The sequence below is a fragment of the Xiphophorus maculatus genome, chromosome 8 (genome assembly GCF_002775205.1).
Source record: "Xiphophorus maculatus strain JP 163 A chromosome 8, X_maculatus-5.0-male, whole genome shotgun sequence".
In the NCBI taxonomy this organism is placed as follows: Eukaryota; Metazoa; Chordata; class Actinopteri; order Cyprinodontiformes; family Poeciliidae; genus Xiphophorus; species Xiphophorus maculatus.
The window spans coordinates 14,127,320-14,155,174 of record NC_036450.1 but is presented as its reverse complement, the minus strand read 5'-3'; the positions used below and the strand labels follow the sequence as shown (position 1 = coordinate 14,155,174).

General features: G+C 37.8%; 1 protein-coding gene across 2 annotated transcripts in view; it reads right to left on the bottom strand.

Annotated features, from left to right (window-relative positions):
* LOC102226015 (bone morphogenetic protein receptor type-1B-like) overlaps window positions 1–27,855 on the bottom strand; it is a 47,672-nt gene that overhangs the window by 18,183 nt on the left and 1,634 nt on the right. Inside the window, exons 2-3 of one of the 2 annotated variants that reach the window (XM_023338643.1) lie at window positions 22,932–23,032; window positions 7,095–7,202 (exon numbers count right to left, since the gene is read on the bottom strand). The gene's annotated coding sequence lies outside the window, so the exon portion shown is untranslated. The remainder of the gene's footprint in view (window positions 1–7,094; window positions 7,203–22,931; window positions 23,033–27,855) is intronic. The other variant, XM_005810098.2, reaches the window with a different exon arrangement.

Below are 27,855 nucleotides of genomic sequence, written 5' to 3'. Positions count from 1 at the left end.
ATGAATGAAGCATGAAACTCAGTAACAAATGTAAAAACTTCCTGAAAGGACATGAAAACTTTATGTGGAACTAAGAACTTCAAAGAAAATGTGCAGAGAATCTGGTTAAATCCACTGGTATTAGTCCTGTGAGGCACAGAGTGTCTGACTGATGCCAAGACCAAAGAGGCAGTTAAGACAAAATCCAGTTTAGAGCAGATTCTCCAAAACTCTTCTGCTTCCACGCCGTAATATAACAGTGGAAGAGAGAGGGGGCTCAAATGGTCACTTGGTTAAACAAGAATTACCAATAAGTTTATTAAACAGGGGTACAACATCATTATGAAAATGATAATTTTTATTTGTATGAACATAAAATAAAAGTCATCAAATTATAACTTTTGTCTGAAATTCCAATCATATGCAATGAATGAAACAGAAAGGGGTTTCAAGCTCTCCATGACCCTCACTCTTCTTAGTGTGACAATTGAACTAAAGCTGCCCACAGATGTCTTTTGAACTCCAAATGCCATGTATTAATCTGCACCCAAGTGTGCGATTTTATAGTTCATGTGTGGGCTGAATCGTGTTAAGTTCTTCATACAGGCCAGTGAGGGGTGAAAATGCAACAAGGATCAGGCCGTCACACGTCAGGTGATTAGAGGCGATTAGAGCCAACACCCCCAGGCACCGCCTCGGCTTTGGAAAATTCACACTAATCCAGCACCAGTAAGTAAACCTCAACCAAACCATGGTAGAAACAGAGGAACCGCAGGCACAAATTCCAGTGGAGAACGATTTATGCATGCTACAAATTACAATAATTAGCAAGTTGACAGATTGGATCAAGCTCCCAACAACAACCACACAAACCATAAACATGTTTTTTTGGAAACAAGATCCCTTGCAGCCTTCTGAATCAAACATTAAGAGGAAAACAAAACTGTAAAAAGGGCTGATATGAGACTAAACCAACAACTACCATATGGGTGTCTCCACCCACCACCTGTTCCCTCTTACACACTGACTGGGTGGGAACTGCAGGCCCCAGAAGTCACCTCTCCCTTCTGGAGCTCCACCAGTCCTGTAACTGTCACGTCTGATTTGTGCAGAGCTGTGTGCTACATATGATAAGTCAGCCTATTCTGGGGTCTCAGTGCATGGGGAGCGATCTGAATGGGTCAGTGCACTTCACACACTCTTCTGCGCTCCATCAAATGCCCAGCGTGGAGCTTCTTCGGAGTGACAGCCCACTTGGCCCAGAGGCCGGGGCCGGGAAAGTTCAGTGGAGTGGCCGGCTCTGCAGGTGGGGGTCATGCCACCACACAGAGGGGGTTGCAAGTGGGACACGCTGATTGTGAGGCCTATTTTCAGGCAAATTACTGCTCCCCTTCCTATTTTCTTTGCCTCTAGTTAATGGTTAGAATTTAAACAGCAAAGCACATCTATTATCCCAAGATTAGTTAAAAAGTCTTCAAACTGGTTAATTTATGAAGGTGCCTTTCAAGATGATTAGTTGCACTTTAATTTCTTCTTAGTGAAATAAAACACAACCTTTCCATCATTTTGTAAAAATCCCTAGAGAATATTTAGATTGCAGATCAGGCGCAACAAAGAGCACATTTAGCACCTGCAATTTGGTGTTTTACAAAACAATAAAGGAACACAAGAAAAAAAACACATTGAAACAAGTAAAACATCAAACAACAAAAAACTTCTTTCAGCATCAAATAAAAATACAAAAATTCAAATAAACAGGAAAGACATGGGAGGTTTTCCACTTCAACCCACCTCAATACACCTTCTCTTATCTGTGAGGGCTTAGAAAATGTATATTCTAAAGCTGGTTCATTAATAAAGAGTTAACAAAAAAAACTGAAGTAGGGATACTCAATTCGTAACTCTTTTCTTGCCCCTGAGATAAATTTGAGGCCAATTTAGTATTGCAAAAGCAGTATAGAAATACTGTGCTGCAGCTGCAACGCACATTGAGGTGAACTATGTCTGCTGTACACAAGAAAAATGTGTAAAATGCATTTTCATGGTCCTCAGTGCCTGGCTTTGAGCTATCAGAGCAGTTGTTGATGTATTACTTTGGCTCATTCACTTTCAGAGAAACGGGGAGGGATCTGTGGGGAGGTCATTTTCAGTTTGTTCTGTAGATTATGTACACTACAAACTCTAGCCTGTCACAGTAAAAGTTCAAAAAATACCACTTACCTGTTTAAAGAAATCTATCTCCATTTCATAAGAAAATATTTGCTTCTGAAACAGAGATGCTACATGAACACTTGTGCCGGTATTGAAATGCACCATGGAAATTTGTTAAGTTCTTAATTTCAGAAAGGACTTTAAAAGTGCAAACACATGTTCCATCACACAGCAAGAAAAATGAGATGGATGACTGAGAAAAGTCAGTGCTAACCTGTTAAACAAAAAGCCATGGCGGGACACAGATGATGGAATTACCTTGTGCAGAGATGGAATGCGTATCGTGAACAAAGTTTCAGATGGAGCTTAAGTGATCCTATGCTCTGTGAAATTTAGAGGATTTTCAGCAGCTCAAAGTTAAATCTGCTGTCATTGACTCCTGAAGAGCAGATTATTAGCATGGCATCACAGCTGTCTAGATCGAATGGTTCAATGTGATCTTCATCATCCAACAGGATAAAGATCAGACTTGGGGTTTTGAACGTCAGAAAAAAAAAATATCACAAAAAATGGAGAACTAACCTTGTCATCATAAATGGACAGAGTCTGGCATATTGAGATCACTTGTTTTTGACAGATTACAAGAAGGCTTACAGGCATTGTTAGGATCCTAAACGTCAGAGGCTAAGTCCTGCCCAGAAACAGCTATATTTCCATACATCGGCAGCATACGTTTTTAAAGTAATTTAATTCTAAAACATAAAACATGCTGAATCAGTTTCCTGTGTTGGATCTTTCAAACAAAGTCCAATCAATTATTGCATTCAACATTGTCAGTATTACAAGCAGTTAGAGTAAAACTAAGAAAATCTTATTTTTGAGATTATTATTATTATTCCACCATAGATGCTAAACTGAAAGGTAATGCTTATCTAAGGTTCTGTGTCAGATCTTAGTGGGATATTTTTTTCATAAGTTCCAGATTTTAGGCATTTCCACCACTTAAAATGCTTTACTTTTCAAGCTCATTCTGAACAATATGCCTCCATTTTCACAACCAAGACCTGTACATTGTGGTGTAATGACACCATATATGCACCTATTATTGTATTTTATATGTAAAGTTTAGCAAAATAAGAGAACAGCTTCATTTTTTTTCAATTATAAGAAAAAAATTCACAATACAACAAAAGCTGGACAAACTTTAAAAGCAGGGGGAATGGGAAACAAATAAAGCTGGCTATAGCAGATGGAGGCTCATAGTGAATCTGGTTCTACTGGAGGTTTCTTTCTAAAAAAAGATAACTGTCACCACTTGCTTTCTCAGGATGGAGGCCTTCAAAATGAAGATATGATGCAATCAGCTGGTTTTCTTCATAAATAAAGGCCTGTTGAGGCTGTATTGTGTTACTATAGGACAAAATAAAATGAGCTGCAATGTTCTGTAAAGGCAAATGTAATTTTATTTATATAAAGTAGCGTATTGCACTGCACTGTAAAGCAGAGGTCACCAACCCTGGTCCTCAGGGTACGCTGTCCTGCATGTTTTAGGTGTTTCCCGGCTGCTGAACACCTGGTTTAAATGAATGGGTCATTAACAAGCTTTTGAAACAATTGCAATCATTTGAGTCAGCTGTGCTGGAGTGGGGAAACATCTAAAACAGGCGAGACGGACAGTGAGCCCTGGGACCAGAGTTGGGGACCACTGCTGTGAAGCACTGCTCTTTCTGTATAGTATTGAATTAAATTAGACTGAATGAATTTAGACTGGAATGTATATAATGAATAGAACCTGTCACAGAAAGTGCTTGAGGAGAACATTTATTAATTGAGTTTAAAAAAATAAACTGAACTGTATTGAATAAAATGATGAAAATATAATGCTTTAAATAATGAATACAAAAGTTCAAATTACATTTTGTTTCACCAGTACTGTTATGTTTGGGATATTTCTTCGGATGTTTCCATATATGTAAAAAAAAATTAAATAAAAAGATAGTCCCAAGTGATTGAAAGTTGAAAACACACCCAGCTTTCTGTTCCAGCTATGCTCCACATTAAAACTAAACTGCTTCTCCTTTTTTTAGAAGCAAGTCTGGCAAGAGAAAGTAAACATGTTCTTGATGATATGAGCGGTCTGGATAGTTCTTAACATATCCACAGATCAGAAACCAAATCAATAAAGATAAAACTATGTGCTGGATTACAATCTATTAACATTTCCTGGTGTTTTGACTAAACTACAAATCAATGTTTGCCTTACAAGCAGGACTAAAACTTTATTTTTAATTCAATGAATTTATGCAAGCACAATATCAAAACATAAAATCCCTGTAGGAATGAAGAAGAATATAGCACCAAATTGTAGCACCTTTATTAATTCTCTGTGTTTACTTGGAATTCAGATGAATGAATGTAAAAACATAAAAAGATTAAAACAGGAGTGCTGAGGAAAACCATAGATCACAGAGCAGTAGCTCCAAAGCCAAAGACACCAGCAGGGAAATCTACAGAATAACAATCCACGTGCTCAGATGGAAAGACAGAGGTCCTGGTGAATATTCAAAATTCCCACAAAGCAGGGCAAATCACTCAGCTGAGATTGATGCTTTGAAGTCACCAAGAAAGCTGAGTGGGACGAAGAACACTATTCATGAAGAGTGAAAAGGCTGTCACAGCAAGTTTCCCCCTCCTTCCCTTCCTCTTTTCCTCACCCTGTCTATGTTTCTCCCTCAGTCTGACTCATTGACTCTTTCTGCACAATGTCAAGATGTCATATCCAGAGAGACAAAACAAGAAATCACTGCTATTGGACTGCCAATATCAATGTTTAAAGATACAACTTGTGGAGTGATCCAGGACATCATCTAAACCCTGCACATTAAATTTAGAACCTGAATGACAAGTGTTTCAGATCAAAAGGATTTGAGACAAGATCTGACCCGTCTAAGGCAAAGCAGCAATATTTTTAACTTTGTGTTGCAGACAGCAAAATAACGCCATGTACAAACCTGAATTTATAGTGCTCTGATTTGTATGATGATAGACAAGGTGCACCCAGTAATTACACATGTGGCACACACACAAATAAATTATGTATGCCAAGTTGTAAATGTCGGAGAATGTGATTCACATAAAAATGTCAATTCATACAGCCTCCAACAAGTTGAGTAAACTAAACTGTAACAGAATGTGAGCTTATGATTATGCTTACGCTACCTTACTCATTGAAAAAGATTCCACCTTAATCTTGAGTCAGTTTGATACTTTCTTTTCTAAGTTTCAGAAAATAATAAACTAAAACTAACTGGAGGAGTTTAAAAACGTTTTTTGTTTACTGCTGACAAAGTAAAAAAACAAAAAATAAAATCTTTATTAATTTGCCAATCTCATGATCACAACAGTAGCACATGAGGCCATTTCATAAAAAACATGCATTACTCGACACACACCTGCAGCTCAGACCTAAACAATGTGCAGAGCAACTACAAAACGTTCATACAACGACCTCCATGTCAATGCTTCAGAAATCCTCATTAACAAAGTGGCTTTCCTTGCTCCATGCAAAAACAGCCAGTGTCATTTCCCCCACTTTTTCTTGCTTCTGAACAGCTCTATCATTCAGAGTTATTGGTCCGTGCCTCACTGAGCTTCTACTAAATAAATCCTCTAGTTTTTGTTGGTGGAGATGAATATCTAAGAGTTTTGCCTCAGCTGATTTACGCAAAGGTCTATTAACATTTATTTTCTGCCCACTTTACTACAAAAATCTGGCATCAAGTATTTAAGTCTGTTTTGAGTTTGCACAGACAGACTAACCGCTTGTAAAATCTCGTTGACATAACAATGACAAGTAGAGAGGAGTCATAGCTTAGACTGTTTCAAGCTATGTCGTGGTTTTAATCAATGAAAGAAACATTACAGTTACATCACTACATCACACTTTTGAAACTGCTTTAATGAAATGGCAGGAAGTGTTTATGTTTTTTCTCTGCTTGTGTGGTGTGCAGAGTACCCTTGTGTCCTTCACACCTTATAAACAAAACTTTTCCCCTTACTAGAAAAAGACAAACTTGGCTGATTCAACATTCTCACATGCACCAGAAATAATAAACAGTTTTGCTTGGGACAGAGGCACTGCCTTTAACTTATTTGCAGTTCTGAAAGAAGCAGAAGACGTTAGCATGCCTGTCAGTAAAACAGACCTTGCAATAGTCCCAGGTAAATTTACATCTTTACCTGGGAAAAGATCAGAGCTTTTTTAGTTTCAAATATTACCATTATATCTAGACCTTCTTCTGATCCGTAAGGAAGCAAATTTGTGACTATGTACTTATTAATCTCATTCTTGTTACTTTATTTTTTGTAAACTATATAAATGGGATTAAAAATGTCCAATCTCACATATAAGGCATTTAAATAAAATGGTGGACCACCACTTACTCCCGGTTTAGTATTTGAAGAAATTTTGTGTATTCGCAGATTTTTTTCATAAAACATTCCAGCTCAGCTCCACCCATCTAAAAATCTGATATATTTGATTGTTTTCAGTAAATTGGTAAAAAAAAATAAACATGTGCTGCTTTAGATCCTAAAAATCTGTTTCTGCCAGTAAATCTTAAAGTGAGACTAGTGATACCAAGTAGTCCAGGTCCATTTATTAAATAGATTGCCTGTACTCTCAACACAGAAATCATATTAAGCAGTGAGATTGAAGATGTTTGATCATAAAGTGGATGTAATCCTCAAACTTGCCTTGTGGCATGCCATCGTAACACAGCAACTATGATAACCCTCTAAAAGAAGTGTTCATGCTTACTGGGGTGCAAAAAAATTTAATTTTTTTGTGAACAAGCATAAAAAAAGCATTGTGACAACACAATGACTAACCTTTCAGACAGAACATACTGTTTTTTATTTTCCTTTTCTGAATTACTTTAAATATAAGGAGAGGTTTGACTTACTGAACTCACGCATAAGCCAATGTGGAGAACATTAAGCAGAGTCTGGCAAGCTGCAGAGGGGCTCCATTTGTGTGTCAAAAGTTCAAGCCCCCCCTTCCGGTGCTCAACCTGCAAAAACAAAGAGTTTGCCTTATGTGGGCTTTATCCCCCTGCACCACAAACAAGACTGATTGTTACAGAGTGACTCCACCTGTTTCTTACTCTAATTAGTCGTGCTAGTCCCTGAAGTGCTAAACCAGCAGGGATGGACTAAAATAGGGTCAAAGGAATGAAACAAAGCCTTAAAAAAGTTTGGAATGTGGAAACATGTTAACTTGTGTGAGGAGAATGAAAGACGGACACACAACAATTAGACAAGCATCAAGCAGACTGTTCAGAAATGACCAATTTTAGGCTTGATAATCCAATCACACAAATGCTCCTACATGTACAGACATTTATAAACGGCTGTGATGATTGGGAGAAAAAAAATCCAAATGCCACATTTCACACATGGGGATGGGTTGCTGGTGTCTATCTCAAACAGTTACTGGGAAAGTGGTGGGTTACACCATGGACAGGTCGCCTCAATCACCGGGCAGCATAGAGATGAACACACATTCACACAAACACTCAGATATTATAGCAATTTAGAGTAACCAATTAATCTGATAGTCATGTTTTGGGACCGCAGCACTTGGAGAGAGCCCACCAGTGCCTGTGGGGAACATGCAAATTCCATACAGGAAGGATTTGAACCCAGGACCAGCAACAATGCCATCAGTTGCTCCATCATGCAGCTCATGTTGAAACATATGCTGAAAAATAACACCTCTCTACATTATTGCCAGCCGAATAATGTAGTCAATGGAAAAAATGTTGCAACTCTCAGCTATAATAATATGTTCAATCCTGTGGAGAACCATATAAATCAAAAGTAATTTCACATAAACAACCACACAATAAAGACTTCACAGTACACAAGTATGGGAATCTGCTGTAATGCCAGTACATTTGATATATCTATGAAAAAACATGTTATTTATAATGGCATCTGCACAGTGTAGCCTTTCTCACACACTCCCCTCTTCTGGCTGTAGTGATGCATGAAGAGATGGATTCAGCCCAAGCCTTGGAACAGCTACCAAGTGTATTTATGTTCAGCTCTATGGACCAGTTGACACAGACAGGTGGGATTTAAATGGCAAATTAACTACCCATAGATGCCCAGTATGAATCTGTCCATTAAGCTCAGTGCTCAAAACCTTTGTGATTAATGGTGTTTGGTCAAATTTCAGTTTTACTGCTTTATTATATAACAAGAAATGAATAGAAGGAGCTGGTGCACTGCCTCTTGTTGGAGTACCTGCTCTGTTTGATTGAGAGGGAATGTAGAGAGGGAAGTCGGTCAGGAGGGAGGGAGTCTTCTGTGCATATTTTCCATGTGTACCCACGCCTCTCCTTTAGCTGGTGCTGCTGAAAGCTCTTTTGTATGTCTGTGTGTAGTGTGAAGTCAAGGCACAGACCACAGGCTGAGCTGTTACCAATAACATCTAAGTAATAATTCTGAGCTTAACTTAATAGCTGTTTTCATTGGAATTTTGCAAATGTAATATTTTTAATCTAATTTGCAGTTTCTGAACACGTCGCTCATTTTTATACAAATGTTGCATCACAACAGAAAATCCCATTTGCGCTTCTGAGAAATGAACTTAAAATACTCGAGGAAAAAAAAAATTGTAGCACGGAAGAGAAATAATTTCACACACGAAGAGAAGTTATCATTATATCAATGACACCATTTTGTAAAAACGGACGTGTCTAGAAGGAGCCCCTGGGGTATTAGTGGTGGAATCATGAGTGGAGCGATAGTGCTATCAAGCACCAGTCAGAGCGTCTGACAGCCACTTAAAATAGTAAGTGAGGGTCACCGAGCACAAAGGATGCCTTGTAGATTAATTACAACATTGCATTTGTGACAGAGTTTAGCATGGTCATGTTTTTGGGTTTGTACGCTGTGAAGTGGAAAACTTTGTACATACGTCTGCACTTTTATTTTCTTAGACATGTCTGTTTTATTTCCTTTGCAAGTATGCATGTAAGCAGTTTTCTAAGCACACATAGTGTAAGGAGCAGGTACATTTGAAAGGTCAGATTAACATAAGTGATAACCACAGAGATCAAGGAAGGTTCAAAGTAGGTGTCTATGCATCAAGTTGTTTTTTTACTTTCTATTCCAGACTTAAGGTTTTCCCCTTGTGCTTACTTTTCCAATATATGTGTGTGTGGCGGCTCTTCTCTACTGGTCTGCCTCAGTCTCAGAGACTTTGAACGCTTCAGGCCTTCGAAATAAAACATTTGAAGACAAAGATTGATCTTTCTCATTTCTAACAGTTTCTCTACCCTTTCGTTATTAATTTCCATAGCAGCTGTCAGATGGTCGTTTTATGGTTTAATGGTAATATTTGAGTTCCCTCATTTACACATTAGTTCCAAATATCAGGCTGATGTGATATCCACATGATATTGTGTACCAATATTTTCTTTGGTACACAAGTACTAGTCTACTTGTGTACCACATGTCATCGACTTGGAGTTTTCCAAAATGAGATTCTCAGCAGTTATCAGTAATAGTTGCGTTATCTGTAGAAGAAATGTATCTTACAGTGAGCTTGTTGAAGAGTAAATAAATTCTCAAAGTGGTGAAAGGCTGACATGCTAATCATACGTACACCACTTGCTTTAGCAAATTAAAACTCAAAATGAAATTTTTCATATCAGTGGAATGCAATGCTATTTCATATACCAACAACTCAACATTTCAAGAAACTTATTTGGGAGGTGATTTCATTAACAAAAGGTGTTTCTGTTCCTGTGTGGTTGAGTCTGCCAGCTATATTAATCTGTTAGATTCACCGTGTCTCACTAATCCACTCCAGCTTTGCCAAGAATTGAGTAAACCTATAAATTTTGGATCATTCTAGCAGTTGTGGAATGTTGTCAGCAATACTGTGTTACTGTGCTTTCTGGGTCTCTGAGGTGTTTGAAAATAATACCTGCAGACACAGAATCATCTGTTCTACCACATTAGCTGATGAGGTGGATTGAAACAGAGTATGACTGAGTAGCTAGGCATTGCTCCAAATATATTTTTTTTCTTGAAACAAAGAAAAAGATAAATGAGGAAAAAGTTACATTGGTCCTGATAAATTAATTTCCGTATTGTGGGAAAAAATAAGAATGTTCTATTCAAGGTTTCCTTAAAGAAATTTACTTCATAACACAAGAAGGTGATTGGTAATACTCAACTCCTATTGACATACTGTTCAGACTTTTCCATTGCAAGTTCAACTTTAAATCAAAACTCTAATAGTAGTGTATTGCTATCCACAGTTAATTACCAACCACAATAAACATCTAGCCCTGACTAACTGATGGGTGACATGCAGATGAGCAGAACATATCTGATGGAACAACAATCCCTAAATGCCCTGTGATGGCTCTGGAGTATGTCTTCACATGCACGCTCATTGATTTTTCCAGACCTTTTAATAGGTCAGGAGTAGGGGGAAAACCTTTCATCTGCATAATAAAATTTGGCTCCTTTCCAAAACAACTAGCGTTAATTAGTTCCTGTTCTACAGTAATGGTTGCTTCTATTTGAAATACTCACAGGGCTGCCACCCCTTCAGTCCCTCATCTTTTGGACAAACAGATCACACATACCCGTTTTCTCTGAGAGGTCAAAGTGAGTGTTAAACCATCTGCCAACATGGCTGATGAGAAATACAGGGGCAAGGAAATCCTTTTTTTTCAGGTTGGCAGGCTGACCCGTGACCTATTTGTCAGTTTGGGCACATTTTCCTTTAATTAGAAGCTGATGTTCTTTAAAGGAAACCTTTACTTTAGTGAGAAAGAGAACTGAGTATGTCCCTTACCTGCATAACAAGACATGCAGGAAAAATGAACACCTAGTTTGTGGCTTTCTGACAAATTACTCAATGAAAATTTGATTTTAAACTGAGCTGAAACATTTTACGCTTGATCACATAATTCAAACGGAACTTTCTGCAGATCAACATATTTTGTTTTACAAGAAAAGGTTTGTTTTAAGCACCAGCATCCCTTAATCTAAAAATAATGTAATGAAAAACGTATATAGCACGGGTATCAAAGCTTCCCTCAGAGAATACCAAAATATATTAAAGTAAATGATAGAAAAAGAACCTTAAAAGATTAGATTAAACTGTGAGAGATGGGAAGCCACAGAAGTTAAATAGCTCACATGAAATTATAGCACCATTAGGATCATTAATGTGTTTTGGTGTAACAAACATGATTATTTAATTCACAAACTGGTGGAATTCACACAGACAAGTCTGCTGAAGACTTTAAAAACTATCTGTAAATCTACAGGAATAAAACATTTTATTTTTAACAAGATAAAAATAAAAGTACAGTTGGTGCACTTGAAGCCAGATATCTGATCATTAAAATGTCTGTTTTCTATCCTCTTTTCATGAGCAGTATCTTTTCAGATATAAAGATATCTATTCAGGATTAAATCCCATGTAACTCTCTTTCCCTGGAGACTTGAGCACATTAGATACGGAGCTATCAGCAGCCTTTCCCCTGACGTTGTTGTTTGCTCTCTTCCAATGATAGCGCAATGAAAACACAGGAAGCAGATGGGAGAGCGCCGGGGTTGCGATCGATGCATCCGTGTCCAACAGTGAGCTAGGTGAAGTCTCAACATCTTGCCCTCTTCGCTTTCTCAACCGTCCGTTTCCGTCCTGTCAAGTCTCCTCCTGCCGCTAATGTGTCTGAATGCAGTGTCATCCAGTGCCGCCTCGCAGCAGTCGATAAGTACTGGAAATGCTACCCATCTCTGAAACATCACTCCTTCACTTACTGTAAGTGCACATCAGCGAGGGCAGCATCCCTGCACTGCTGACAGGGAGGAAGACAACACCAGCCAGATCATGCTGTGACTGAGCATCACTGGCTGCAACCACAGACAAGGTTTTCACTGCTGAAATTGCAGACGACATAAAGAGTGACTGAACTGAGCTATGGTTTATCAAATTTGAGCTGGTGTTCCACATCATTTCCAGGAATAAAGGATTTCCTTCAAAAAGCAGATCCCGTGGAGTAAAGTCAAGATCAATTTCTTGATCATAGAGTTGTCATCTGACAACTCTATGCCTATTTTCCCTTTTAATGTTCTCTGTGTGACCATACATTAAGCTATTTAGAGTTGTTATCATGATAACAGTCCAATAAACACAAAGGATCTTAATATTTTCTTTGGATTCTGTTAATTGTGGTCAATGGACAGTGTCTTATATGTTTAAATGTATTGAAAGTCTGAAAAATCTAACCAAGCTACAGGCAAATTAGACTACAACTATGCTGTGCTGGATTTGTCTTTAAGCTGGAAATCGGATCATTGAGACCTGAGAGCTTTTAAATTGCAGTTCTGTCAGACAGTTTGTCTTCCTTAGTCTGCAGCTGGATGATTGATGAACTAACAACTTCTGTTTTAATAAAACAGTGGTATGTTTTAGTAGCTGAGCCATAATTTTGAAGTAACTGGTTAAGATTGGGGTTTTTTTTATGTCTGAAGCAGTAATCACACAGTTGTTGCTATAACTACACATCCATGGATACAGAGGATTTTGCACCCCCACTCTTTACTAACAGATGATAAATAAAGTCGAAAGTGGTTCAAAAATCTAAATCTGAAGATTTTAAAGCAACAAAGTCCTGAAGGTTTTCTCTTTATTTGTACAAATAAAAGCCCAGGGGTGAAGAAAAATGTTAACCCCAATTGTGTTGTGGCAACAGGTTCAGAAATAAGGCATGTCCTTTTATGTTGTGTAATAATTGATTACTGTATGATACCCAGTCATTACAGTCATAATCACAGAAAATGTGTGCTTAATAACAGGAAAATTCACAATCATTGTAGTCATTCAGTTATTTGACAGCATCAAAATAACTCATTATAACTCAAAATAACACAAAAATTATTGTTTTTTTACTTTTGTTCTTTTAACAGTGAAAATAACTAGATCTAAAAGTAAGACAATAATGCATAATTAGAGTCCATTTTTTCAAACTGTTCTACTCTGAAGTCTGAAGAGACCGCTGTGACAATATCATCCTGTTTAAGGGCATTGGATCTGCTAGAAGCAGTGTGTTGACATTTACACATGGCTTTGCTAACAGATTGAATGCATCACAGGATTATGTAAATAGGTGGTTATACCAATCACTTTTGCTTTAAACATTTATAGCAGATGTCTGCAATTGATTACACGTAGGTCTGGTCATGCTGGAACATGCTCTGGATGTGACTCAAGAAGCCATACAATTTGCTCCATTTTTGTGTGCTTTGCATGCACTCTGCTAAATTTCTGTACAAGACTCATTACTCACTTTGCACAAAGGTCATGAAAATGTTACTGACAGAAGATACAAGCAATTTGTACCCATTTGGCATTAGATGGCAGCTGTCATCTCTTGAGTCATGAAAACAAAAGGCGTAAAAATGATTAAGGAGAAAAATCCAGGTAAGTTTATTTACATATAGCACTTTACAGCAACACGACAGCAAAGTGCTTTACATGATAAACATTTTTTTTTTAAAGAAATGTTACATTGGCAAAAATAAAGAGAAATATTTAAAAAGTTGTAATTCAGAATAGATTTACTATGCTCCAGTTATTATATTAATCAAAGGCAACTCTAAACAAATTGGGTTTTAGCTACAGGGAGCCAGTATAATAACTTTAGAATCATCTTCCTGGTTTAAGTAAGAACACCAAGGGTGGCGTTGTGGATCAGCTGCAGCTGTCTGACTTTTTAGGCAGATCTGTGAAGATGTTGTTGAAGTAATAATGCAACTAAAGATAAACGAACACCAGTCATTTAATCCTGGAAATGTTCTTCAGATTATAGAACTCAGTAATTGTAAATATTTTATCATGAGAGCTCCTGCCCTTGACAAGATCTAGGCTCTAAATATTTACAACCAGCTTCTGACTGGGAAGAATCACATTTGGGATTCCATTTCTAAATAAATAAGTGATGCAAACTTTTTAATGCATTACTTCAGCCTTTAAAATAAGTAATTACATATCTTTAAATGATTAATTCGAAAATTGAAAAAAAGTGTTGAATGAATAACATAATACATTACACATTAATAAATTAATGTGTGTTTTACCACAGCAGTTAGTTCATACTTCTGTTGTACTCCTGCTTTAGCTCAGGCTGCTGAATGAGAACACTGAGCTGTTGTCAAGTCTTCATAAACAATAAAACAGACATGTTGCAAAACATTTTCCACTTACCACAGAACATGTGGAGTGGAGTCTCAAAAGTGTATTTCTACATTTAGTAATGACAGATTTCTAAATAGTTTATCAAATATTTATACTCAGCTCATAGATGATCTAACTTTGACTTACAGAAACAATAACAATGTGCTTCCAAATAATATTTTGAGGTTCCTTCAGCCACCACTGTTGGGGGTAATTAATGGCGCCACGGGTCCTGTGAGAGTGGGACCAGCTGTGTGCTTTGTCTTCTCACCAGTCCCACTCTGCTTGACACCTTCCGTGACATCCCTCTTTTCCAGTGCCAAAATTACAGTTGGGGAGCTCGTTTGTGGACCTTTCGTGCCCACCCTCAGAGAACAAACGTTAGTAAGATTCAACAACTTGCCCCCTTCGCCCAGCCCCAGAGCGCGAGGCAGTGCCCACTGCTGTAACTGGAGAGCATTGGAAAAAACAGCTGCTCTTGCTCTATTCTGCATCTGCCACAACTGTGATTTGATGGAACAAAGCGGGAATGCAAGCATACGTTTGGACTCTTACGTTCAGTCACACTCCAGCTATTGTCCATCTAGCTCTCAATGCAACTTTCCTTCCTTTGAGACACAGACACACATAGGGAATACTAATCTGTCATTATACATTGCTAGGCTACATGTTTTTGGCCCCCTATTTGGTTTTGTGGGATCAGTGACTCATCATCATAAGTGTACAATTGTAAATTTCCCTGGCGATTTAGATTTTATTTTATTTTCATTCAACCAAGAATTTTTCTCTCAAAAGAGGAGCATCAAAATATTTTTATTTATATTTTACTAAAAAAATTGCCATAAAGAAAATGGTGAAAAACATATGCAGTTAAATCATCAAAAGTATAAGAAATAAATTGCTGAAATATTTCGCTGCATGTGTAATAAATATAAATATGAGTTTCATTCCTGAATGAAAAGACAAAGAGTAATGAATTTTTCATAATATCCAATTTTTTTTAGGTAAAGCCTATATATAGTTTTTTCCATGAATGTTTTTGTTTGTACAACTAAAACAAAAGAAAGAAAAAGGGCAATCATTTTTATTTAGGGGAAGTAAATTTATTTATGATCTGTGCAATAAGAGCCTGCTTTTATAGCAACATATTTGTGCTAAGCTGCATGTCTGCGTTTTTTTGTTCATCTGCTGTCAACTGCAGCTTAATTCTTTTCACAGTCAAAGTTTGCACAGCACTGATGTCTGAGACTTTACAACCAAAGACTTCACCTTCACTCAGTCAAATTCTCATTCACAGATCCTTCAATGCTCTTTGACACTCTGTGAATGAGGTGCTGATAGCTGCCTTTGGCAGCACACCTGAGCACTACTTCCTCCCTGGCAGCACAAGATCGAGAGGAATTTTATAGATTATTCAGTACATTGGCTGACATAAGAATGTTTGTATATAATCTTGCAAAAGCAGCAAAGCTCGTCAACATTTACTTGTAGATGAAAACCGTACCAATTGTGCCTAAAACTCCCTATTCTATCTAATGACCAAAGCTTTTAAGGATGCTTAAAGCTGTTTTACTACGACACAAAAAAATAATACAAAGAAACTGATATTTAATTTGTATAGGGCAAAAGGGAATCTACAATGAATCATTTTTATTTCATAACCCTCCAATGATGATTTATAATCATTTAGGTGATAATTGCTTCCTTAATATTTTAACCAACAAAAGCTTTCAGTTTGGCATTTTTTCCACAAAAATCCAAATTACAAGTCAGTCATAACAATCAAAGTTGCATGCCATCTGACTTTATGAAATAGTTGCTAGACCCTAGACCCTTCACAATGCACATACCCAGTAAGACAAATACACTCAGAAAATGGACAGACAAAATAAAATTCTCTAATTGATGAGACAAATATTCCAAACAAAGCCATTCTAATACTATGGAGTAGAATTACTGCCGTTATTCAGTTAACTCCAACAATTTTTAAACATTGTACAGACCACAAACAGACCATCTACAAGTAGGGAACACACATCTGTTTCATCTGTCAGCAAATCCTAACCAAGCTAATAACCTCGTGTGGGGTGGGACAGAGTTCAGTCAGCTGCACATGTGAGTGTCTGAGCAGAAGGATAGGAGAGCAAGCGCACAATAAATGTCGATTCTCAGCATGGATCTGTTCTTCTGGTGTGCACTCCAGCCCTCAGTCCCTCTGGGAACCAAAGCCGCAGCGGGCAACCTGAAACCCATGATGTCAGCTTCAGAGGGCACACACCATCAGGATCCAGTGAGAAAACGGACAAATGCGAAGTCAACGGTTGCACAGTTAATGCGCTGAATTGTACTTGAGCAGCTGTGGTGGATTAAGGGGTTCCCAAATGAAGTGCAGTACTTTAGGAAAGTCATGCAAAAAGTTTTCACCAGGTTTGAGGAAAATGTAATGTTGTAAATCAAATTTTTAAGTTCTGTTCTTTTAAATGATATTAATGAAGGTGCTAAAAGAGGACATGCTGCTCTGTAAGCTTGAATGCTTTGACTGAAATCTGACTGATTTATGTTGTAATCTAATTAAACTTATTTAGCCTGTTTGGTTCAATTCAGTAATATTTTATTACACTGAAAGGGTAAAAGTGAGCACTGTAGAAAGTTGGCTATGTGGAGGGTGATAAAACTACATAAACTTGCAGAAATTAAGAATTTTTGTGAAGGAAAACCAAGAAAAGGAAAAGCTGGTAATGTTGTCTACTTTATTTAAGGATCTCACAAACTTCATCCAAAGTACTAAAGTTGATTCTCAATGACTTAAATATGTGACCAAAATTGTATAATTTTGTTCACTGTAAGGCATCAGACTCTACACCAGGCCCAGGCTGAAATATTTCAACAGAGCTCGGTCAAAGAGTGGTGCGATTGGTCAGTTTGTTAATGTGTGTTATGCATAAATGCGCTTGGACAGCGATGTTGATATTTATCTTCAAATAGTTCGCTTCTACAATCCAGTTTTTGACTTTCAACTTGGTTGTCCAAAATGAGGCTGCTTGTAGAAAAGTGTGGTGCTCTCTGTGTGACTCTTTCATAATACCAAAAGAGAGGATTCAAGGTGGGAGTGGGAACTTCTGCGGATAGGGACGTGACGTACAATAAAGAGGCAGGGGTCTCCCCAAGGCGGTCATTGTGTGAAAGGTGTGTGTGAAAAAGAACGGTCCACAACCACATGACTGAGCATCAACTGTTCGGCTTCTGTTCAGCTTGGCTGTCTGCAGAGAAAGAGATTATGATATTGCCTACAGGGTACATTCTGTCTGTTCTTGTTATACACTCCTATGCAGACTCATCAGTTTTCCCCTCCTTTTCCTGTGGCTTCAAGTGCTACCTTCTCTGTAAGAAATTTTTTAAAAAAGTGTGTACATCAAGTATTGGACTTGATGTACACAAGTATTTGATATACATCAAGTACAAGTACTTGACGTGTACTTGTAAAGAAAAAAACTGTTTATGTGAAGAAAACAGTTTTTGTTTTCTTCACAAAAACTGCATTTTGTGTTTTTTGAGTTGTCGTTAACTAACATACTTTTAATTTAGTTTGATGTTCTGAATTCTTAAGTGTGACAAACACGCAGAAAAAAAAAGAAAATCATGAAAGGGACAACCACTTTTTCACACTACTGTACATGTGTAAAAGTTTGCCATATTCACTTAGCACAGAATCCTATAATACTGAAATAGGACATTAATCTGCGTTGTCAGGTCTATTACAAGGGTGCACATGTGCCGGCATAAGTGCACAAAGGCAAGGCAGAAAATTGATGTTCTGTCATTCTGTGTCTAATCTAGACAGAGAAGGGGTGAATAACTGATTGGATGCAGTAAGATATCAATTCAACCTAAAAGTGACTGTGGATATATGAATGAGGATGGACATGTTTTACAGAGGGTTTATAGCACAGACATGTCAAAACACAGTAGAAATACAGCCTGCTTTAGTTACAGCAGAAGCACATCAAATTAAACAAGACATCCACAAACAAAGGCCTTGGAGTCCAATTTATAATTTCAAGACAGGATGAGATTGCTATTCTGTTTTATAAATGAATTTATGCTTTGATCCAAGAAATATATTCACAGGTTTAATAACGTTAGAATAAATTAAGATGTGAGCAAGAGACAAACTCAGATGAGTAAAAAGACTAAAAGCTTGAGATGAAAGTTAAACCAGCCAACAATCAACACCATCTACAATAACTATAATAATTTTAATATGAGTTACAACGACATCGCATGTCTCTTTGGGATCAATAAAGTATTTTTGAATTTGAATTTTTAAATCTTTGATCAACCCTTTTAGAACTGCTATTTTTTATTTTTCCTGGGATAAAATGGACATGCAAACAGCTCATGTTATCTTAGCCTGAACCCAGCTTGCTTCTATTGCAGGAATACTAAAGGGACTGAAAATATTCAGTCTGTCAAAAATAAAAGGGAACATGAAGGGTAAAAAATTAAAAATGACATTAAATTCAACTGTAAAGCCCCCTCAAGACATCTATTCCCAAAAGGTTGGAAATCATTCAAATATAAACAGCTTTCTGATGTTGGAGCTTAGTCTACTCAGTTATTCCCATACTTTAGGTGGGCTAAAGTATGTGAATAATACTTATATATGATAAACTTGATGAAAGCACCAAAACAAACACATGAAATGAAAGTGTGCCTTTCTAAACATTGTTTGCACAGACAAAGTCAGATTTTCCAGTAGAAACCCTGGGGGCTTTCTCTTTGCTGGAGAATAGCCTGACCCCCTTCTTCTATCCTTACATCCCCCCTTCTCATCCTTCTCACTGACCCCTGGGGATGGTTCAGTTTTAGGGGCCAAATTCCAGCTTGGCCTCTCAGGACTGTCTACCTCCCTTTGCTCTTGATTTGCTTTTCTGGAAAGATAGATGCAGGCAGTAAAGCAGACTGTCAAACCACAAAGAAAACATTCAAATAAGACAGTCAAATTGATGGTATTCATGAGCTGCACTCTACACCTTTACAGAAACCTAATGAAAGAGAACGATGGAGTAAGCACAACCGACAGACTTTATTGACAAATAAAGAGCATTAGCCTTACTCTGGCTTTGATTGAGGCTTCATCATTTCTCATTCACTTCAGTGCTTTGGATAAGTCTCAATCTAAACTGACTCAAGAGGCTGAAGTCAGGACTGGGAAACAACCTCCTCTGGTCAATCCACACAGACAGAGGTCAATATTTCCCTCATGACTAAAGTCCTGTGTATGACCGATGTACATGGCTCGGTATTGACATGTGCTGGCTCCATGTACTAGGAGTCATCTGTTTTATTTGATTTACATTATTCCTATGATTTCTCTGACCAACCCAACAGCCGGGTTCATGTAGAGCATGGGCAGGGTTTTTCCATGCTCTCAGTTGTCCAGGTATGTGTAATAAAATCCTGCTTTCTGTTTTGAAAACCCTGGGAGTTCCAGTCATTTTCACATTTGAGGTTTTCCTCCCTGCTCCCCTTTCCCTCTCAGACTTTTGCACTCCAGTGTACAGAACACTCTACGCAAGGCTACCTAGTTTAATTTCCAGACCATTCAAAAAGCAAAATAAACATGTTTGAAAAGGTAGGGAACACCCAGCAACTTTACCACTTTATTCAAAGAAGGAAAATAGTTGTGCTTACCTATGTGTCTGTAGTAAGTATTTTTAAAACATGTTTTAAATCAGTTTAACAAATATAACAAAAAAAATATTGGCATCCGACAAAGGATTTTATTTTCCACCGTCATTGCCACTGGAATATCTCACCAATAAATATGCACTGGCATTTATTAAAGCTGAGCTTTAAGAAAAACAGAAGAGAACTACTAATATGTTTTTTGCACACAGTGTAGGTGTGCAAAATAGAACAGGTTAAACACCAGAAATATAGCCCCACTGATCCAAAGACTCAAATACCTAATCACAAAAAATATAGCCGAGGTCCTCATTATAAATAAAATCTTCTTGGGATTCAATTGAAAAAGGTTAGCAATGCTTCATTTTTTGCAAGCGCGTCTTCACAGTTTTCGAGCGAATGGTAGGTACGGCGCTGAGAGAGAGCTAGAGAGAGAGAGAGAATTCCTAGAATAATTGTAAACAGCCCTATACCTAGATCTCCAATCTTCTCCAGGAGACTCATCATTTGGGTGGACCTTTAATAGATTATATCCTTTTCTCATTGCAAATATGTGAATTTATTGCTTTACTAGGAAAAAGAAACTTTAAGTGATCTCACTTCTCAAGGTCAGTTCAATCTTTTATGTATAAATTCTGGCCCCAAAATCCCCAAATGACTAAAATCTACAGATAAAAAAAACAACAGACACAGTAATCTACTTAAATCATGTTGTACATATTAAACACACACAACAATTGTAACGGTCTGGAATACAGAAGATGACAAAAATGAGCAAATGCCAGAATTCCCCCTCTCCAAGTCATTTATCTTGAAAAGCCATCTTCTAATCTTTAAAACGTCCATCTGTGATCTTTGGCTTGAAAACAAGCACTTGGGCTGGCCGTTCCTGAGTGACTCCCACTCCACATGTCACTAAGCAGAATAAATTAACAGCTGTAACTGCTCTCAAACACCTGCAAAAACAATCCAGGGTGTAGCAGGTTAGCAAGCAGTTCCTCTCTTTCTTTCTTGTAATCCGATCCAGCCTCTCCTCTGAATTCTCAGAGCGGCAGCGGAGGCGTGGAAAAGACACAGTGAGAAGCTGCTCACTTCTTAGACTGGACAAAACCGTAACTAAAGATGAAGGACAAATGACTGGTTTAGCCAACTCATTTTTCCCTTCAAAGTTCATTTGAAGCACTGAGAGTCCTCTACATGTCTGAATGGGGTTAGTCATCTAAAGTTAAGTATATCTGTTAAAAGAGTATGGTTTATAATGTTAATATCCAGCTATCAATAAGTTTGTATACCAAGCAATGCAATGCTACAGTCCTGCAAGCCAACAAAAGCAAATGGCAGAGTTTTTTCCCCACATGGTTTGTAGAGACTAGACCCAACCCAACCCTAACTAATTTACTAAAGCCAGCGTATAACTTTCCTTTCAGTGATGTCACCACTAATCTGTGCCACTTACAAAGAAAAACAAGGAACCCTAATCACCATTAAAGAGCTACCCAGACATACATTAGGCTGAGTGCCATAGGGCCGTATAGCTGTGAGAGGTTTAAACTTATCAGAGGATTCAAAGTTACATCCAATACCTCAAAGGGAAATTACTTCTGTGACGCAGTTTGGAAAGTTTAGTAAATCAGGAAAACATGTAGCAGCAATTGTTAAAGGATATGATCGATATACACAGCATACAGAGGTTGGCAACTTCTCCAACAACACGATTCACCTTTTATTTGCAGGTGGCTGGGTTAATTCTGTGTGGAAGCCTTTTTTTTGTCAAGTGTTGACATTAGTTTGTCACCTGCCACCTGTTCTTGGCCAGCTCCTTAATCCTCCAACTGATGCCAGACCCTGTTCAGGAACTGCAGTGTGTGTTGAGTGTGTGTGCGGCGTGCATGTGTGAGAGAGAGAGCATGTTCAGCTTGTTACTGCACAAAGCTGTGTGCTATTCAGACGCACAATGGAGTAATTATTCTCAAAAGCACCACAGAGCAACTGTACAGCTGGCAAATATGCATAAATATCTCACTGAGTCTTGGCAAGAAAGAACAATTTAGATAACATTGTTTAAAATAGTCCACGCACATTACACACACTTTTTTCAGGAAAGTATTCAAACCCCCTTACACGTTCTCTCATATCACAACCTCAAACTTCAATGTATTTCTGTGGAATTTCATGTAACAGATGAATAAAGAGAGGTGTCCAATTGTGAAATGGTAGAACAATGAATGTACTTTCACATTTCTATGGAAATTGTATTCAGACCTTTTGTAGAATCACCTTTGGCTGCAAAAACGTTGCACTTATAGAGACCGAAAATTTGACCAATTTAGCTTAATGATTGGAAGAAAACCTCGAGACATCAATTTTGAAGTCAAAGATTCTTAACTGGATTTTGGTCTGGACTTAGACTGGGACATTAACCCCAGTCTTATGTCTTTAGCAGTCCATTGTTAGTTTTCTGGTAGTCACAGTGTTTGAATGTGGGCCAAAAGTTAAATACAATGTTTTAAAGGGTCCAATTGATTTGTCTAGAGCACCTACTTCCATGTGTTTTCTGTGTCCCCTACATGACTTGCGACAAACTTTAAACTGGACCTATAATAGTTCACTTTCCAACATAGTTTCCTTCTTACCAATCTTCTATAAAGATCAGAAAACTGGAGTTTAAAACTAATAGTTGTTCTGATATTCCCACCTGAGCTAGGAATCTCTGCAGTTTTTCCAAAGTTAGCATTAGTGTCTTAAGTGCTTCTCTGATTATTTTCTAGCCCAGCTAGTCAGTTTCAAATACACAGAAGTAATTTTTTTTACAAGGTAATAGTGATCAAGAAGGCATACTCACCGTATTCTCTCTCAATCACTTTGCCTGCAGAGTGTGAAATGCAAAGCATCAACATTAGCTGGATGTGTCACAGCTATGGCTCTAAATGTACTCTGTTGCACCTATAAAGAAAAAGAAAGAAACATGTGAAACCCATTTTATGGTCTGTCATTGTGGAGCTGAGAAGCAGGGATTAAAAAAAAGAGGACAGAAATTGATTTCATCTGTTTCCCTCTCTTTTCTCGTGGTCTGAGTGGCACTCGTTGTCACTTGCTATTTACTGGATGAGTGTGAGGTTCCCCTGTGGGATCAGACACAGTCCATTAATGATTTATAGTAGAACCGACACGCTGAAAACTACAGAACAAAGCTTTTTAAAAGTCCTTTACTATGTGAAAAAAAAAAACTGTTAAAGGGAGTTTGTTATATGTTTTGACTAAAGTGAAACAAAGAACCTCTTGTTCATGCCCAAATAGAGAATTCGTAAAATTCAATATAACGAAGCATTATTAAACTTTACTGAGACAGAATTAAAGAATGCTAACTTGGCCAGAGTGTTGGAAAGTGTTGAATCCTGGACTTTACCTTTTTTCCAAAACAGCTGATTTGTTCTGTAATTCCAGGACCAGTCTTTTTTTTCTTTTTTTTTTTTTTAAGCAAAGAACATAATTATGAGCTGCCATTCTGCGACAGTGCGCAAATGCAATACAGATTGACCCACACTTGATGGAATGATGCATTTCTCCATTTATCTTTGTTTTCACTTGGACAGACACACTTGCACACACACTTCCAAGCTGCCTTTTATTTTCCAGGAGCACAGATGGCGATACAGTGCAAACTTTTAGCACACAGATTCTTAACATTCCTGCTGGGTGTGAGTTACTCTCCAACAGAAACTGATGCTTGGCTTCATCTCTCTTTGCTCTGCGGCCAGCAAATCACTGTCGCAGAAGGAGTCTGCGTGAGCCTCTCGCAAGCATCGTTTTCCATCAAAAGTACAGGAGTTCTGTTTGTTCAAGCTCTGAATTTGTTCAGATCCCTGAGAGGGCACTGGGTAAAAACATTCTTCTTGGGTCTGAGTCAGCATATTTATATGTTTATGGAGGTTCTTGTAGCAGCAAGCTCATTGCTTAATGGAAAAGGAATTCTAATTAAACAACCGAGTGTGGCAGGTACCTGTTGAAATAAAGGGTGGAGATGAGCGATAATCGGGTACTCCATGTCCACCTCTGGAATCCCACAGGGCTCCTTGACTTAGAAGTATTGACTTGTATGAAGTGAAAGAACAAAGTGATCCATTATGAGGTGTTCATGGCTCTGTTTTTATTGTGGAACTATTTTCTGACAGGCTAAAGTGGAGGAGTGACCTCAATTTAAGATTTAGCATATAAAAGTGTCGGAACACTTTTATATGCTTTTTTTAATTTTAAAAGTGGTGTTAATTATTAAGTCAAGTTACTTATAACATGCAAATAGACAAAGAAGGAAGGAAGTGACAGTGAAAATAAAAAAGAAAGGATAGAAACAAGTTTAGCAGAGTCAAAGATCCAAAAGAAGGAAATGCAAGGAGGGAAAATGATGACAAATAAGAAAGGAAATTAAAGAAGAAGAAAATGATGGAGGGACAAAGGACATGAGAAAGGAAGGAAGAAAGGTCAAGGTATAAAAAGGAGGAAATACAACAAGAAAAGAAAGGCAGGAGGAAGGAACAGAGGTAAGACACCAGTGAGGAAAGACAGGAGGTGGTAGAATACAAGGAAAGAAGAAAACTCAAGAAAGAAAGAAGGAGAAAATGTTGGGCATAATTGAGAAAAAGGGGAACAACACAAGGAAGGAAGAAAGGAAGAATAGAAAGAAGAGCAGAAGTAAGGACATGACTTTAAACAATGGAATGAGAAAAAAAGTCTAGAAACTATTTTCTTTTTTCATTCTTTTCCAGACTTGGAAAATGCTGAAATCAATAACTAGACTCTTCAAGCATGCATAGGAACTCTGTTAGTCAGATAAAATGGTTAACCTGTCAAAAATGAAGATCTCTGGAGTTACTCAGGTGCAACTAAATCTTCTGCATCTTTATAAAATGTACCCCACTCTGTCAGAATCTTGTTCATTTTCAGAGCTCCAGTCAGCAGGCAGACTCTCTGTCTCGACAGAAACTCTAGAGGGGAATACAGGATTTTATTAAAGTCGCCGTGGTTTATTTTACATAGCTTATCAAGGCACTCGGCACAAAGTCAATTAGTTCACCACTTACGGTACAAATTGATGCAACTACAGCACTACAATCTCAGAATAAACTACTACCTCCAGTGATGGGAGAATCAACACAGTCTGGGCTGATCGATACAGCTTTTGGGTTTGGGTTTCACATTCTTCACAATATTATTGGTGTGCAGAATCAAGTGAAAGTACACAAAATTACAATTTATCAATACATCTCAGTTCATGCCATCACTAAGCATCTGTGTATTTATACATTTATGCAGTTGAACTTAAACAAATTGATTTCACTCAGAGGGTGAGGCAAGAAAAAACATCAAAAATCAGCATCTGAAGTCTTTTTGGTGTTTTTTCTAAAAGAAAGAAAGAGAGAAATAAAGAAACTGATCTGGAAATGGCTTGTGTCCACTGTCCATATCTGAGAAATATGGAGACTAAATTTCAAACTGAGGTATATTTCCTCCATTTGGACATTAAAGCAATCATGCAGTGTGCCCCTTTTTTATTTTCTAAACTTCGATCTCCCATCAAAGAACAGAAAATTCATCCTGTATCCTTTTTTCCTCTCCTCTGCTCCTCTCCTTCTCTAGTAATAGGATGCCTGCTTTCTCTCAAATGGTCGCTGACCCCAGTGCCAAAGAGCCGAGCAGCTCACAGCTTTAAGCAATTCCCGCTGCCCGCACTTGTCTCTCATCGGCAGATGAAACAGCGAGTGGGGTCTCTCTCCTTACATGTGTTTGTTGAAGGCACAGAACTAAGACGATTAAATGTAAGTGGAACAAGATCAACTGTATTTCACTGCCTTTGCTGATGGGATTTTGGTTGTTATAACAAAATACTATTTAGCATTATGTTCTTGAAATTAACCATCTTCTTCTTGAATAGGATCAGACTGGGGATAACTTCATGTCCATTTCTTTGTGTGTTTGTCTTCAAAAACGCATAACTGCCACACAGAATACAATTTACTGACAAGAGGAACACAGATCAGTTTGTGCTGCCGATTTCTTATCTGATCTTTGTCAATCTGTGATAATCAACTTTCACCAATTTCAATTTTCCTTGAAAGAAAACAAACAAAAAAATCTAAGTAATAAAAAGAAACACAGAAGCTTCCCTGGCATTATTGTCATTTTCTGACAGCACTGATGGTTTGGAAAACATTTGCTGAAAATCTGCCGATTTTGGCTAATTACTCCAACGAATAATATTAGGACTGAATGCAAAGTGGCAGACACATAGAAAGAGGCCCTTTAAGGTGCTGAACTCTCAGTGTATCTCAGTATGAAATGATCTATCAGGGTGTGCTGATAGAAGAGGATAAACCAAAGGAAGTACAGTATATGAAAGGCTATAATGTTCTGCCAGCTGGAAAAGACATTAAGTAATATGTCTGGTACTGAACTCTTGTCCGTCTGTGTCTCACCACACTAATGTTTCTGTCTATTATCACTATGATCGCATTACATGAGAATGATTTTACAAACTTAACCTTTTAGGTTCTCCTTATAGAGTTTTAACCCACTTCTTAGTTAAAAAGCATCACTTTTACACATGTGATCAACACTTGTAAAGACCTTAAAAACTGCTTCTTTCTAGTTTGTTGATATGCAGCAAATCATCTCAGCCTGGATTGGCTGAAGGTGCTTCCTGCAATTATAGGGGAGGAAACCAGGGTGAGAGGTCAGAGCATGCTACGTTTAGCCCCGTGGACAAGCCCAGACACAGGCAGGTTATCTTTCAAGATAAAGAGCAGTTGTTTTTAAGAATTTGTACACATCAGGAAGTGAGTCTTTGTGAGGGTGTTTATGTGAGTAAGAGGCCCTAAGGAATAGCATGCCCAAAGAGGAGCAGGTACTTTTCTACAGGTGTAGTTTAATTGAAAACCAACAATGTCTTGAACTATGTCGCATTTTTTAGGTTAGAGTCAAAAACGTCAAAGTATTCTATTCATATTGCATTTGATAGACCAAGACAATGTTACAAAGAATAAACACAAGTATTTTGTCTCATTTACTAATAATGAGAAGTGTGCAATGCATTTGTATTCTGTGCTCTTGAGTAAACACTTCTAAAAGTCACTTTTAGCTGCAATTACAACTGCAAGTCTTTTGGGTGGTATGTCTCAGTCAGTTTTGCAGATTTAAAGAGTTTTAACACAATTTTCCTTTAAGTTTTTTTTTACATCTGGTTTATCAAGCAACAACAAATCTGGACTTTAACTAGGCCATTTTATCACACCAGAATAATTTGATCAGTTTAGCTGTAGTACTAGTTGTATAATGTTCATGGCTCGACTTGCTGGAAGGTGAATTTCATTCCCAGCCTCAAGGGTTTTCAAGCCTCTAATAACTTTTTCCCAGGATCACCCTCTATGATGCTGCCACCAACATGTTTCACCATCAGGATGGTGTCCAGGGTGATATGTAGTGTATGTTTTCCGTCATACATGTCATGTTGCAGTTGAACCAGACTTTCGTGACTTTCTATAAATATAGATATGTATACAGTGGCCCTGAGGTGCAAACCACTTCAGAAAATTGAAAGCACAATTACAAATTATAAAAGCACTACAACATTACCGAAAGCACTGCAACATTAACGAAAGCACTGCAACATTAATGAAGCACAATTACAAAAGCACTACAACATTAACGAAACGGAAGAGGTATGTCCCAGTGGGAGACCTAAGAAATCGCTGATTGGACTACAACTCGTTTTA